Source organism: Megalobrama amblycephala, linkage group LG19 (assembly GCF_018812025.1).
Source record: "Megalobrama amblycephala isolate DHTTF-2021 linkage group LG19, ASM1881202v1, whole genome shotgun sequence".
In the NCBI taxonomy this organism is placed as follows: Eukaryota; Metazoa; Chordata; class Actinopteri; order Cypriniformes; family Xenocyprididae; genus Megalobrama; species Megalobrama amblycephala.
Genome location: NC_063062.1, coordinates 12,779,203 through 12,793,662, shown reverse-complemented (window position 1 = coordinate 12,793,662; position 14,460 = coordinate 12,779,203). Strand labels below are relative to the sequence as shown.

Sequence of the window (14,460 nt, the reverse complement as noted above, 5' to 3'; positions counted from 1 at the left end):
GCGTTTCCCCACCACACCAAACCAAACCATTACAGATGCAAATTTCTCCATGTTTATTTCATGTGTATATGTAATGAACCTGTGCACCCTAGGTTCATTTTCTCATTAATACAATCTCAATATTCAGTTTGCCATTAATCATTCCACTCCCATTTCAACCGACACCACAGATGCAGGTAAAATGGAAGATTTTCATCATAGTCTGTGCGTAGCCTGTTGACTTGATCGGCGTTTTGATCTGACGTGTAAACCAGGTGTCCTTGAGCTTCACGGCCTGTCAGGTCATGTCAGTGGAATTCGTCTCCGGCGCACGGGCTGTTGCTGTTTTCCCATGTTTGGTTGATGTTATGTATTATGTAGACGCTCAGGGAGTGGATTGTCAACACTTAGTGTTTGGCATTATGCAGTGGAAACCTTCCTTCAGATGCTGTAAACAAGGCTGACTCTATTAATCATTTAACCACTGGGACAAAGGCTGGTTATGGTGGTCAGCTGAGGATGCTTTCTACCAGCCTTTTAGCTGAATTAGATGAGGGGGGAGTTTTTCCTCTTGCATATCATGATGGCAGGATCCCCTCAGGGGCGATGAGGTTTAGAAGGGCATGTTGGTGTTGGTGGCGGTTGAACCGCAGATGAGCCTGCCCTTTAAAGGCCCATATACCTATCTAGATGTGTCCTGGGGAGCAGTCACTGACATTAAAACTCAATTAGTGGACGACTCTGTAAATACTGCATGAGCCCGGCGCTTTGCTAATGAAGGCCCAGAGCAGGGTTCCCGCTCTACATCTTGATATGTCAGGATCGTGGCTGTCTGTGAGCCAGTATGTCAGTCCAAAGGGAGGTTAAAATGCAGATGAGTGTTGACAGTCGGGTGCAATTGTCATTCAGCGTATCTCGTGCCCTCCCCGGGGTCTCATCTTGCTTTACTGTGGTGCTTCACTCCTCTTTGGCTTCTGCTCATCATCACGCATACCAATATGCAGGGTAAATTGAGATATGAGCTGCATTTTAATACACTGGGGTTCTAGTCTATTTTGCCTTGTCCTGAGGCGTGTTCAGAGCACTGACTGAAAATGTGTTCTGTATCGCCTGAGCTGCCGCTGCTGCATGTGACCATCTAAAATGCTCTGAATTTCTTGTTTCTCAAGAAACAAAAAGGGTGTAATTTTACCTCCTTGGTAATCACTCTTTTTACTGATTATTAAAGGAATAGTTCACCAAAAAATTAAAGTTGTCATTATAGAGTGGTGGAACTGTGACGCATTTTTGTAGGCCAAAACCCGCTAACAATGTAAGTAAGTAAATTTTGATTTCATGACAACTTTAAGGGATTAAAAGGGATTCAAGGGAATAAAGAAAAATAAATAAGAATGCATTCACTATATGTCTAATATGTCGATAATGCAAAACATTTCTTGTCTTGTCACCTTAAAGGGTTAGTTCACCCAAAATTAAAATTCTGTAATTTATTACTTCACCCTCATGCCATTCCACACCCGTTAGACCTTCGTTAATCTTCAGAACACAAATGTGACTTTGGCGCTCCGAACAGCAGATTCGACACACTGATTCATAATGCTCCGATGCTTCATGAAGCAGTGTTTTGAAATCGGCCATCACTATATAAGTCGCTATTTAGGTTTTTTTTGGCGCTCCAAAAATATTCTCATCACTTTATAATATTAATATTGAACCACTGTACTCACATGAACTGATTTAAATATGTTTTTAGTACCTTTATGGATCTTGAAAGAGGAAGTGTCCATTGCTCCCTATGAAGGCCTCACGGAGCCATCGGATTTCAACTAAAATATCTTAATTTGTGTTCTGAAGATTAATGAAGGTCTCACGGGTGTGGAACGGCATGAGGGTAAGTAATAAATGACAGGATTTTCATTTTTGGGTGAACTAACCTTTTAAGTTATGAATTACATGAATCATGTAAAATGATAGCATATTTTCAATTAAAAACAGCGAAATTTCATAAAAAAGTTGAGTAGTTTGCATTACTGGATAGGCTATTTCTATCGTTCTTTGAACATTTCTATCATAAACAGTTGTCAAATATTAAATGTCTAGCTACTTACATCTTACCACACATTTTTTTGCGTTGGAATTCGTACTCGTCTTCTGTGAACAGTAAGCCCCGCCTTCCTTGATTTGATTGGCCATCTCAATCATTTTGATGAGCGCAGTTATTCCCGCTGAGGCAGACCAACCTAAAAACATTTAAAAACTTTTTGTCATCCTAACAACAAACCAAGTGATAAGAGTGCAGCATCAATAATCAAATCAAATATAACAATTTGGCCATTTCTAATTATTGGGGGGGTGGGGGGTCTTGCCCCCCTCAATGTCGTTGGTGGTTACGGCCCTGATTTACTCAAACCTATATGTGGAACAAGTTTAGCAGAATGTTGACGCTGCTCTTTTGGCATGGGGACCAGGGGCTGTCAAGCTCCAACAAAAACTAGGTCCATATGCATCATATTCCAAGTATTTGGAAGTGATAGCGTGAGGAACAGGCTAAAATTCATCTTAAAAAAATGGGAACAAAGCAGCTCGGATATTCTGCTTTCAATAACTCATGACACGAGGGTGAATAAATGATAACAGTATTTTCATTTTTGGAACTATCCCTTTAACAGATACTGATAAATATTTTTTAATGGAGTTAATGGACGCCTGCCAGACATCTGTTTGGAAACTTTCATTATATTTTGAAATGTAATTATCTTTGTAAAAATAAGACAATGATTCTCTATGAAGGATATTCGTCCAAAAAGAGGAATGTTACAATTAACAGATCTAGCGCAAATGCCAAAAAACTCATAATAAAAAACATGGAAGTCTTCCAGCATAAGCAGCATAAGAAACAAGTAGTTTCCACAGAATAAATATCCTTTCATGTGTATCACAATATGAGGATGAATGAACTGTTCATTATTTTCCCCTCAGGGTCTTTGTTTCTGACAGTGCTTTAACTCTCTGCAGCTGTCAGTTGTTTTCATTCTTGAAGTCTAGTGCATGTGCTGCCCACACTCTAACAGGCTGTGACCTCGCAGCGGTGACAGTCTGCCAGAACTGATTTCCGTTGACTCACTTTTGCTGTGACCACAGCGAGTCCTTCAGAGAGCTGCACGGTTACATGGCTTGTTGGGTTCATCCAGTTACTATTGTGTAGTGTTGGGCTAGAGACTTAGAAAATGCAGCAGGCAAGCTATCTACAACAAAAAATACATAAATTAAAAGTGTTCATTCATCTGACCCAAACAATCAGGATCTTAAAGGTCCCGTTTTTCGTGGTTTTTTGAAGCTTTGATTGTGTTTATAGTGTGCAATATAACATGTGTTCATGTTTCGCGTGTAAAAAAAACACAGTATTTTTCAACATAATTTACTTATCTGTATACCGCTGTTTCCACTGTCATAAAAATGGGCTGATGACTTCCTTGTTCTATGAAGTCCCTCCTTCAGAAATACGTAACGAGTTCTGATTGTGCCAGCGGTTCCTGTGTTGTGATTCGACAGCAGCTTAGCGCTCCTTGCCCGGAAAGGTCACGCCTCTTACCATAACGTGGAGATGCACGTGCTCAGTGTTATTGTAAACATGTCTTTAATTTTACCCTATCAATTTGAGCCGGAATCAGACCCGGTGATTATATATGAATTTATGTACAATACTTAGCGTGGTTTTTAATTATATTTTTTTGGGGGGGACAGCACTCAGATAGGGGGGGTCCTGACCCCCCGTCCCCCCCGTCCCCCCCGCGATTTACGCCCCTGGGGATAATGTACATCCAGCCGGTTGTTATGTCAGAATAAACCCCTAGGGTGATTAGGACTGACCAATCAGATTGACCAATCAGAATCAAGTATTCCACAGAGCCGTGTATAAAGTCTAAATGTTAACCCCCTTGTTTCCATTGGATACTTACTGATCAAAATAACTTTAGTACTGGTATAATATGTCCAGAAAAGCTCTTGAGCCTCCTGAACAATCATAAACATTCTATAACATACTACAAAAGTTGTATGCACCACCTCTAGTATGCACTGTGTATACTAATTGTACGCACTACCACGTAGTAGTTCAATTCCTTAAAATTAGGCACTGAGTGTCCTGCATGCCTTGCTTTTTTCGCCTGCTGAAATCTGTTTGATTTGATTGAAATGAAAGCAAATGTTGGCAGGCTGCGACATGCACTGTGCCTTTACCCCGTGAGCGTTTATCAATAAAATATTATTTCAATGAAATGTTGTAGGCTGCTGCTTAGATACCCAGCTCTTGTCTTTCAAAGAGGATTTTCATCTCTTCCATTCTTTCATGTAGTCATGAGGAGCCGTTCTGTAAACACAGACTTTGAAGAGACCTGTCACACTGGCTGTCAGCTACAGGTGTGAGCCCACTGTTCCAAAACGGGCCGTTCCAATTGTCTGTTGTGGCAAAAAAAGAAGAAGCAAAAAATCACAATGTCATTCTAACTTAACTTAGCTGACGAAAGACAGGAAACAAGGTATAAAGACATCTGCGGTAGGGAGATGAGTGCTGCGCTGTCCATGCATGACTGCACTAGATTATATCACTGGGCCTTTACTTCACAAGAGCTTTTTATACATGATAGTCTATGAAGCCCTTTGGAGTAGACCAGCAAAATAGTGTGAAATATGGAGTCATTTTGTGCTTTGAGTGATTTTGAAGTTATTTCAGAGCAACCGACTTAAAAGGAATTAGTTCTTATCCACCAAAGCATGTCTGTTTTAATTAAAAGTAAAAATTTTAATCCACCATTTTTAAAGCATCCACTCCTATAGTGTTGTTCTGTGGACAGGGCAGCTGGCCAAGCCCCAGAGACCAAGCTGCTCTTTAGGAACATTTGTATTTGAGCCTGGCCAGGCCTCCACTAATCCCTCTTAGGGCATCCATCGCATCACTCTCTCCCGGCTCTCCTCGTGATCAATACACAATACATCAAAGGTTAGGTGGAGATGGGCCTATTCTTTGAAGCCGTGTGTGTAGAGCTGGATTTGCTGAGCTAACATCGTCCAGAGAAGCCACCTTTTGATTGAGCTTGTTTGGCCGGAGCTACTTCTGTTTGCTGAGGGGCAGAGGAGAATCTAATGAAGAACAGCCAATGTCTCTCTGTTATCTCTCGTCTCTGTCAAAGCCAATATAAGGCCACTGCCAGATTTTTTTGTCCACTGGACACATTCCAAATAGCTAGTACAAGCTATTTGCTATGTATTGCTACATATACTGCAAAATATATTAAATATGAAATCGATTTCAGAATATAGGCAGCTAAGCTTACTTATAATTACTATATACAGTGCCCTCCACAATTATTGGCACCCTTAGTAAATATGAGCAAAGGTGGATGTGAAAATAAATCTGCATTGTTTATCCTTTTGATCTTTCATTCAAAAAATTCACAAAATTCTAACATTTCATTGAAGGAAAACAGTAATTAGCAGATTAGTTGAGTCTTGAGTCTCAGAAAGCCTAAAAAAACGATCAAACAGCACCTACATCCCCACAAGTTGTTTGGGAGGGTTTCAAGAAAAATCTTCTGCTCTCATCCAGAAACAATCTGCAGCATATTTAGTTGTCAGACAAGACTGGAACTTCAAACGGGACCGGCTTCTATGGTCAGATGAAACTAAAAAAAGAGCTTTTTGGCAGCAAACCCACCAGATGGGTTTGGTGCACACATGGATAAAAAGTACCCCATGCCCACGGTTAAATCTACTGCTGGATCTTTAATATTGTGGGCCTATTTTTGTGCTGGAGGTCCTGGACATCTTGTTTAGATTCATGGTATCATGGATTCTATCAAATACCAACAGATAAAAAATCTAAAATCTGACCGCTTCTGCTAGAAATCCAATAATGGGCCATGGTTGGATCTTCCATCAGGACAATGATCTAAAACAAACATCAAACCCAACACAAAAATGTGTCACTGAGCACAAAATGAAGCTTCTTGCCATGGCCATCTCAGTCCTCTGACCTGAAGCCCTAAAGAAAATGAGTGGAGTAAACTGAAGAGAAGAAGCACCAGCATGGAGTTGGAATCTGAAGGATCTGGAGAGTTTCTGCATGAAGGAATGGTCTCTGATCTCTTGTCAGGTGTTCTCCAAACTCATCAGGCATTATAGGTGAAGACTCAGAGCTGTTATCTTGGCAGAAGGAGGTTGCAAAAAGTTTTGAATACAAGGGTGCCAATAATTGTGGCCAACGTGTTTTGGAGAAAAACATTTATTTCATAATGTGATTCCCCCCCCCCAACTTTCAATTCTTTTCCTTCAATGAAAGGTTATAATTTCGTGAATTTTTTGAATGAAAGATCAAAAGGATAAACAATGCAGATTTATTTTCACAGCTGCTTTTGCTCATAATTACTAAGGGTGCCAATAATTGTGGAAGGGCACTGTATATATATAAAAATATACAAACTTGGTTGTTGATAAAGGTTAAATCTGCATTGTTATGCAAGATACTACCTGTCATGTGAATGCATATGGTCTGCCAATGCTGCTGACAGACATTTAGAATAATTAATTCTAAATATCACAGAGGCAGCCTTGCCAAATCAAGTTAAATAACAATCACCTGCGCTGACACGCAGCCATTTTAGATTATTCCCATGTTTTCATGCTGTCTATTCATATATAAAACTCCCTCAAACAACATCAGAATTTACGGTAACACTTTACAATAAGGTTTCATTTGTTTGCATAAGTTAACTACATTAGGAACTAACAATGAACAATACTTCTACAGAATTTATTAATCTTAATGTTAATGTCAAGATTTACTAATAGACTTTTAAGATTAAATTTGCATCTCTTAACATTAGTTAATGCATTGTGAACTAACATGAACATTAATGTTTTTTATTAACTATCATTTACAAAAGTTAATAAATGCTGTAAGAATATATTTGCTCATTAGTTCATGTTAGTTAATGCTGTAACATTTTAGTATGGGGAACACATATTCACTATCAACTATGATTTTTGCCTCAATAAACTCCTAATTTAGTGCTTATTAATAGTTAGTAAGGTAGTTGTTGTAGCATTTAAGTTTAGGTATTGGGATGTAGAATATAGTCATGCAGAATAAGGCATTAATATGTGCATTATAAGTACTAATAAACAGCCAGTATTCTAGTAATATGCAAGCTTAATAAGCATCTAGTTAAAAGTGAGAATTGTTCCACGTATTAAAGTGTTACCGTTAATGTATTAACTAATGTTAACAAATGAGACAAGTGTTACAGAATTGACTAGATTATAGTTAAACCTTCGATGGTCTAATTAATATGGCCTAATAAAATTGCTTTATTATCTTTTTTTAATGAAAGTTTTCTCTGGTTTCTTCCCCTAAAAATGGGCAGATTTCCACACAAAAACATGCTTTCATCTCCCTCTGTTGCCTCAACCAGCAGCACTATAGGGCTGTTCTGCTATCACTCTCCTCCACACCTCACTTCTTCCCTCTCTCTCTCTCTCTCTCTCTCACTCAGTCTCTCATTTGCATTATATATGCTTCATTTAGCTTACATGGCTGAGTGGAAATATAACCTGAAGCCATTCAAACAAGGCATGAACTGGGGCCCAGCAGCAGGCAGGAGCAGGACTGCATACGACCATAAGATGGCAGCACTCTCCTCCGCTCTCACCGTGTCTCCTCCATCTCCTCTCCTCATTTCCGCTCTGCTGGGTAGAAACATTGTCAGGGAGGAGATGGACCACTTGTATAAAAATGAATGGGAGGTTGAATTCAGCATATTACCATATGACAGAAATAGTAGTATGCTATTAGAGAACTTTTATTTATTTATTTTGTGGATAGACTTTAATTTAGCATTAACTGAACCCACCTGAAAAATACAGAATTTAGCATGATTTGATGCAAAAACAAACAAACAAAAAAAAAAAAATGCAATTTTGAGATTTTGGCCTCTCCTTATTCAACTTATCCCAGGGACGTTATTGTTAAATAAAACTAAAATAATAACAAAATGTAATAAAAAATCAATTTTGTTAACTGAAATAAAGCTGAAATAAAATATAAATATTAGATAAAAAACAAATTGAAAAATATTTAAAGAAATTAACAATGCTGTCTTGGCAACTAGCTGAAATATATAAATTAAAGTACTAAAATTGAATTTAATATAAATTTAAGCTAAATAGAAATATTAAAAAATTACAGAAGTACATAACTTATTACTAAATGACTATAAGCTATACTAAAATAAAACTTATTCTAAAATAAAGCAATTTCATTCTATAATAGTATATTTAAAAAAATACTAAAATAACATTAATATGAATATAATAATATGTTAAAATTATATTTTTTTCTACCCACATAGAAAAACAGCCGCCTTTAGACGTTACCAAGATGGTCGCCAAAAGTGACTTATCGCAAATGAAACATCCTATTTAGGAATTCTTAGCAAAAAACATAACATGATGATCCAAGATTACAGATAAGAAACCCTTTGAAATACGTCCAAGAGAGTAATGGAAGCTTACCGAGACAGAAATGCTGAAATGTGAATACACGACTACAAAGTACTTGGAATGGGATTGAAAAAGTGCTGTAAAGCTGTTTGTTCCTCCTCATTATTGTTCAATGAAATGGCACAGTACATAACACTGTAAATACGGTATGGTTTGGAAGCCGCGTTCATCTTGAGGTGGTTTTTCCCCAGTTCCCCTGTCATTTATTCCCCTTCTGGTTTTCATTAGCCGTGTAACCCTAGCGAGGCCTGGTCTTCGCCTCCCCTGTTATCTCAATGATGTTCTAATGCTGGTCAAACATTATTGTGAATGGCTCAGCTCAATAGAGGCAGTGTTAGCCAGGAGAGTCAATATTAGCTGAGCAAACAGGGCGAGAGGAAGGTGGGGGAGGGGAGTGCACCATCTATAAGTGTGTGTGTGTGTGTGTGTGTGTGAGGGGGCCTAGTGTGCGCTCTTGGTGAACCTTGACCGTTCACAACAGAGGCAACAAAGCATGGGATAAAGAGATGACAGGAATTTAGCAAAGCATTCTTCTCCTTCTTTTGCTCCTGGCTCTTGCTGAAGGAGCCGGTGATCCAACAAAGATCGGTCAGAGATTCCCGTCGTTCCATCCACATCGCACATATTTACAACCTATTATAAGCGCGCTGTGGGATTAATGAGGGCTGTGTCTTCTCAGGGTTGCAGGGGAAGGTCAATTTGTCAAAGGACACAAACAACAGACCCAAGGTCAGCTCTTTGTCTGTCTTTACAAAGGTAACTGAATCATAAGCTCCACGCCCACCCCACCTACGGCCGTATCAACACGTCTGCTCAGTAATCACAGACACTTTTATGCCCTGAGAGCTGTGCAAACAGTTCGTTTGGTAGAATCAACAGTGGCTGTCATGTGACCCTAAACGCACCGAAAGCTTTCCGCATGAATCATAATCTAACATAGAAGTGATTGTGCAGGTGAATGCGCTAATAACAACAAGCGGCTGACTAATGTTTGACTTGCGTCTCATTAGAGAATGCGAATAAGGGGAAAAGATTAACTTCTCAAATGACAGTGTCTCACTGTTTAGATGAGGCTTGCTAACCTGTCCCATTTAATCTATAGGCCTCGCTGGCAAACAAACAGACAAATATTGACCGTCTGGGAATAGGCCTCACTCAGCAACACATACACCCAAAGCAATTTCCTCAAGGCTCTGGGAAAGTGTCAACATGACGGCAAAAGAAAATATATTTTCTTGCCGTGGGGCGAACTGCGAACAATTTGTGCTGATATGCATAAGTCAGACTGGCTAATTTGAGCAAATAATTGGCTCGGCTGTGCGAAGTGTGGAATATTACAGGTACTGGGAAGACTCTCGCTTTCGCTTTCCCTGCATGTGTATTTGGTTTGGGTCATTTGATATGGATAAGCAGGCGTAACGTTTAAGTTGAGGGTCAGGCCTAAAGCTCCGTTTGAGCTTGAGTTGCATATGAAGCAAACAAACAAAGGCTGAACATTGTTTGAGATAACACCCCCCCAACCGATCTCGAGAGCGTAACACAAATACCTTTTGATGTAGCAACACGGCCCCAATTCAGATCTGCTGACATGTGAAAAAGCAACATTAGCTAATGCACTTCTTAAAGACCATAATCGCTCTTTCCCCTACAGTTAATGAATGCTAATTAGAACTAGCTTCGTGTTTGCTGGCTGGCTCTCTAATGTGCCGTATTGTTCCTCTTCTCCTGCTTCAGCTCGGCTCTAATGCTGCTGTGCCAGCTATTAAAGTCAGCTAATCCATCTATCTCCACAACTGCCAGCTCCGAAAGCCACTAATAGCTCAGCCACAAAACTGCGCATTTCCGAATTCATTTGATCCGTAGTCTTTGCGCTGGTAAAGCGAGTGGGTGGCATTGCGGTTGAACTTGAATTCCATGCCATACCTGGCTCGGATGCTTAAGGGCTTTTTGTCTGAGTGTTTTGTTTTGATGGGACGGATAGATCCGCTCCACTTCCTCAGACATACAGGCTCGCCTCAAACCGAGACCGAATGTTTGAGACCAGCAAGGCTTGTGTGGGCAGGATGATTTGTGATCCTGAGAAATTACATACATTACTTGTATTGAGTCTGAGTTGATAATGCTTCTGTTTTGCATCTTTTAAAAATGGTATATAATTTTTTCCTTTACAAATATTATTATTTTAACAATTTGAGTTAAAAGGTTGAATTTAATTTTAAAAAAATTATAATGAATCCAAAATGTTTATGTCTTTCTTTCTTCAGTCGAAAAGAAATGTTTGAGGAAAACATTCCAGGATATTCTATATAAACATTCTCCATATAGTGGACTTCAACAGCTACCAACAGGTTGAAGGTCCAAATTGCAGTTTCAGTGCAGCTTCAAAGGGCTCTAAACAATCCCAGACGAGGAATAAGGGTCTTATCTAGCGAAACAATCTGTCATTTTCTAAAAAAAAAAACAAAAACAAAAAAAATGTGATGCTCCACGTATTATGTAATCACGTTGGAAAGGTCACGAACGAAATAGGTGGAAGTACTGCGGTAGGGCAAAAAACTCTAATTTTCTCCTCCAACTTCAAAGTCGTCCGACATCGTTGTTTTACCTTTTTTTGTAAAGGACGTTTCACTTAATCTTTGCACGTTCACTTTGTAGACACTGGATTGATACTTTCGCCTAAGTCATCCTGGAATTTGTTCCTCAAAAACTTTAATTTCTTTTCGACTGAACAAAGAAAGACAAACATCTTGGATGACATGGGGGTGAGTAAATTATTAGGAAATTTTAATTCTGAAGTGAACTAATCCTTTAATGCATAATGCATTTAAAGGTGCCCTAGAATTAAAAATTGAATTTATCTTGGCATAGTTAAATAACAAGAGTTCAGTACATGGAAAAGACATACATTGAGTCTCCAACACCATTGTTTCCTCCTTCTTATGTAAATCTCATTTGTTTAAAAGACCTCCGAAAAACAGGCGAATCTCAACATAACACCGACTGTTACGTAACAGTCGGGATCATTAATATGTACGCCCCCAATATTTGCATATGCCAGCCCATGCACAAGGCATTAGACAAGGGCAGCCAGTATTAATGTCTGGATGTGCACAGCTGAATAATCAGACTAGATAAGCAAGCAAGAACAATAGCGAAAAATGGCAGATGGAGCAATAATAACTGTCATGATCCATGATTACATGATATTTTTAGTGATATTTGAGAATTGTCTTTCTAAATGTTTTGTTAGCATGTTGCTAATGTACTGTTAAATGTGGTTAAACTGTTAAATGTGGTTAACATCTTGTAAAGATCCATTTGAGGGTTATATTAGCTGTGTGAACTTTGTAAATGCACTGTATTATAGTCGAGAGCTCAGGGGGCAGGGAGCGTGCGATTTAAAGGGGCCACAGCCTGAATCGGTGCATAGTTAATGATGCCCCAAAATAGGCAGTTAAAAATTAATTTAAAAAAATCTATGGGGTATTTTGAGCTGAAACCTCACAGACACATTCAGGGGACACCTTAGACTTATATTACATCTTGTAAAAAATGATTCTAGGGCACCTTTAATGCAATAAAAATACTATTTTTTAATAAAACAATTCTAATGTCTTTCTTACTGACCACAATCCTTTGAATGGTAAATTGTTCCTTAAATATCTTAAATTCATACCATACCTCCTCTTGTTTTGTCTGTGGATGGGCACTATTTTGGATCAATTACTTGCCCACATACAGTAATAGGCCACCATGGCTTTTGGCTGCGGGTGTCTGATGTTTACAATATTTTCCAGCCTGGTAAAACGGTTAGCTTTGGCCTCTTCTCAGACCTCTCTCAGTCTGTTCCCATCCTGAGACGCTAATAACTAGCTCTCTGTGACAGACGAAAGGTCCCTTTGTGTTCTAAAATGCCTTTCTTGCATGGCAGTGCACCAAGAATCACAGGCTCGCAAACAGGTGGTGAAGCATCTGAATAACAAATTAAGCTACGCTTTCGCACGAGCCAACTCAACAAATTATTACAATGAATTATGACAGTACAATAATGTCCAAAGGACTAATTTAAGTGTGAGGAGACTGTAGTGGGGTAAGCAAAATGATTTGCTCCATGGAGAGGTATAATATGCAGGATGTGGGCTGGCAGATGGTGTGGCTGGGCAAACCTATGAATAATATGCTTCTCTACCTCTTCAAAGCAATGGAACTTCACTAAGAAGGAAAAACAGGATTAGATTTACACTGACCATGAGCCAACATGACTCTCCACAGCTTATTCTCTAATGTCAAACTAGACAACAGATTTTTTAAATCTAATCTTCAACACATTCTGAGAGAACAACGGCTGTTGATGGTTTCAAAGTTTAATGGAAAAGACTGTACCTCTCATCAAGAAGCAATAATTACAGTGCCATCTGATTCCTAAGCGTTGTGGTGTGAGAAACGAAAGTGCCAACGTTCATGTTTCAATGAAAATTTAAATCAGTCATGCTATTACTTTTGATCTTTGAGTAGACGTATCAAATGCTTCTTGTTCTGGAATGAAATGTTTTTTTAAGATGTCAAGATCATATTACTATTCTTCTCAAAGAAATATTCCACCAGGAAATAACAGATGAACGTTAGCACCACTGAGGCACTAATTCATATAGATAAATTAAAATATTTACAGAAAGTATTTTTTTTTTCTAAATAAATTGTAACCCATTTTATAAAAAGCAAACAACAAAATATGTGTACAGAAATGCAGTTATAAATCAAAGTCTATGGGACAACAACGTTTGCGCTTGCCCCCGAGTGTTCGTGCAGAACACATTTTCGTTTGTTTTTTTGAGTCTAAATTATTTTCTGTGGTAATCAACAGCACACTACAGAATTTGTATAGGCCACAGTGCATCCTCGTTGATGCCACTATAAAAAAGAATTGTTGGTTTAACTCAAAAAAGTAAGTTACCTGTTCATTGAAATTAAAAAATTGAGTTAATGCAATGAAGGCGATTGGTTTAATCAACAGAAACTCAATTTATTATGTTATCTGAATCAAATTAATTAAGTTGATTAGACAAAAGAAAAAAAATGTTGTGATAAATCATGAAAATAATTTTTTACAGTGTGCAATTTATTCTGAATAATCTAAACAGCATTATCATTGTACAAGGTGGTTTATTAAAAGACCCACTGTGAAATAAAGAGGCGTTTGTGGGAAAAAATTGCACTATTTTTTGCATGTTACCTGCAAAATGATATATGATTTGGCAAACGTATTTATGAAATTAGATCTGTTGGCTAAATACAAGTGTTAAAATGTCTCCTCCAATAAAATGGAATAAATAATAAATTCCTGTGAAATGTGTTTGTGTGAAATAACAGCATTCTGGGTGGATTTGTGTATGCGTGCATCATCATCCTCACCACAGATGGATGATAAACGGCTATAAAAAAAAGAGGAAGTGACACATTTATTTCTTCCAAATAAGAATTAGTGCTTGTGGCCTAGAATAAACCAAACCACTTCGGCTGTAACTTGCAAACTTAAAAGCGTAAAGCAGGATGACACAGAGCATTAATTTCACTGAACTAACAGGAACCCAGAATGGTTCTGCATAGTTTCCAAACAATAAAACGACTTCGCTTTGGAATGAGGATTAGATTAAATCACTTCTCTGCCAGTCAGGCATGAAAAATCCCACAGCATTGCGAAAACATGTCTGGTAGAGGAACAACCTTCTCACCTGACAATCACAACCACACTTCCACCATAAAATTGCTATATATCTCTTCCATGGCTGAAGGACAACATAGCCATCAAGTCATGCTAAAAGCTATGTATACTAACTTCATTATGACAGCCAGCTGCTTAGTTGCAACATTTAAACTCTTGAACAAATGAAAGCCTTTAGATAGTGATTTACAGGCCTGCTCACT

At 38.5% G+C, this 14,460-nt stretch overlaps 1 long non-coding RNA gene across 3 annotated transcripts in view; it reads right to left on the bottom strand.

Annotated features, from left to right (window-relative positions):
• Nucleotides 1–2,348: 2,348 nt before the first annotated feature.
• Nucleotides 2,349–14,460, bottom strand: part of LOC125254627 — a 30,058-nt gene continuing 17,946 nt past the window's right edge. For 2 of the 3 annotated variants that reach the window (XR_007181706.1, XR_007181708.1), the window contains exons 2-3: nt 7,567–7,719; nt 3,756–4,437 (exon numbers count right to left, since the gene is read on the bottom strand). This is a non-coding gene — a long non-coding RNA (uncharacterized LOC125254627). Of the gene's footprint in view, nt 3,225–3,755; nt 4,438–7,566; nt 7,720–14,460 lie in introns of those variants that run through there. The other variant, XR_007181707.1, reaches the window with a different exon arrangement.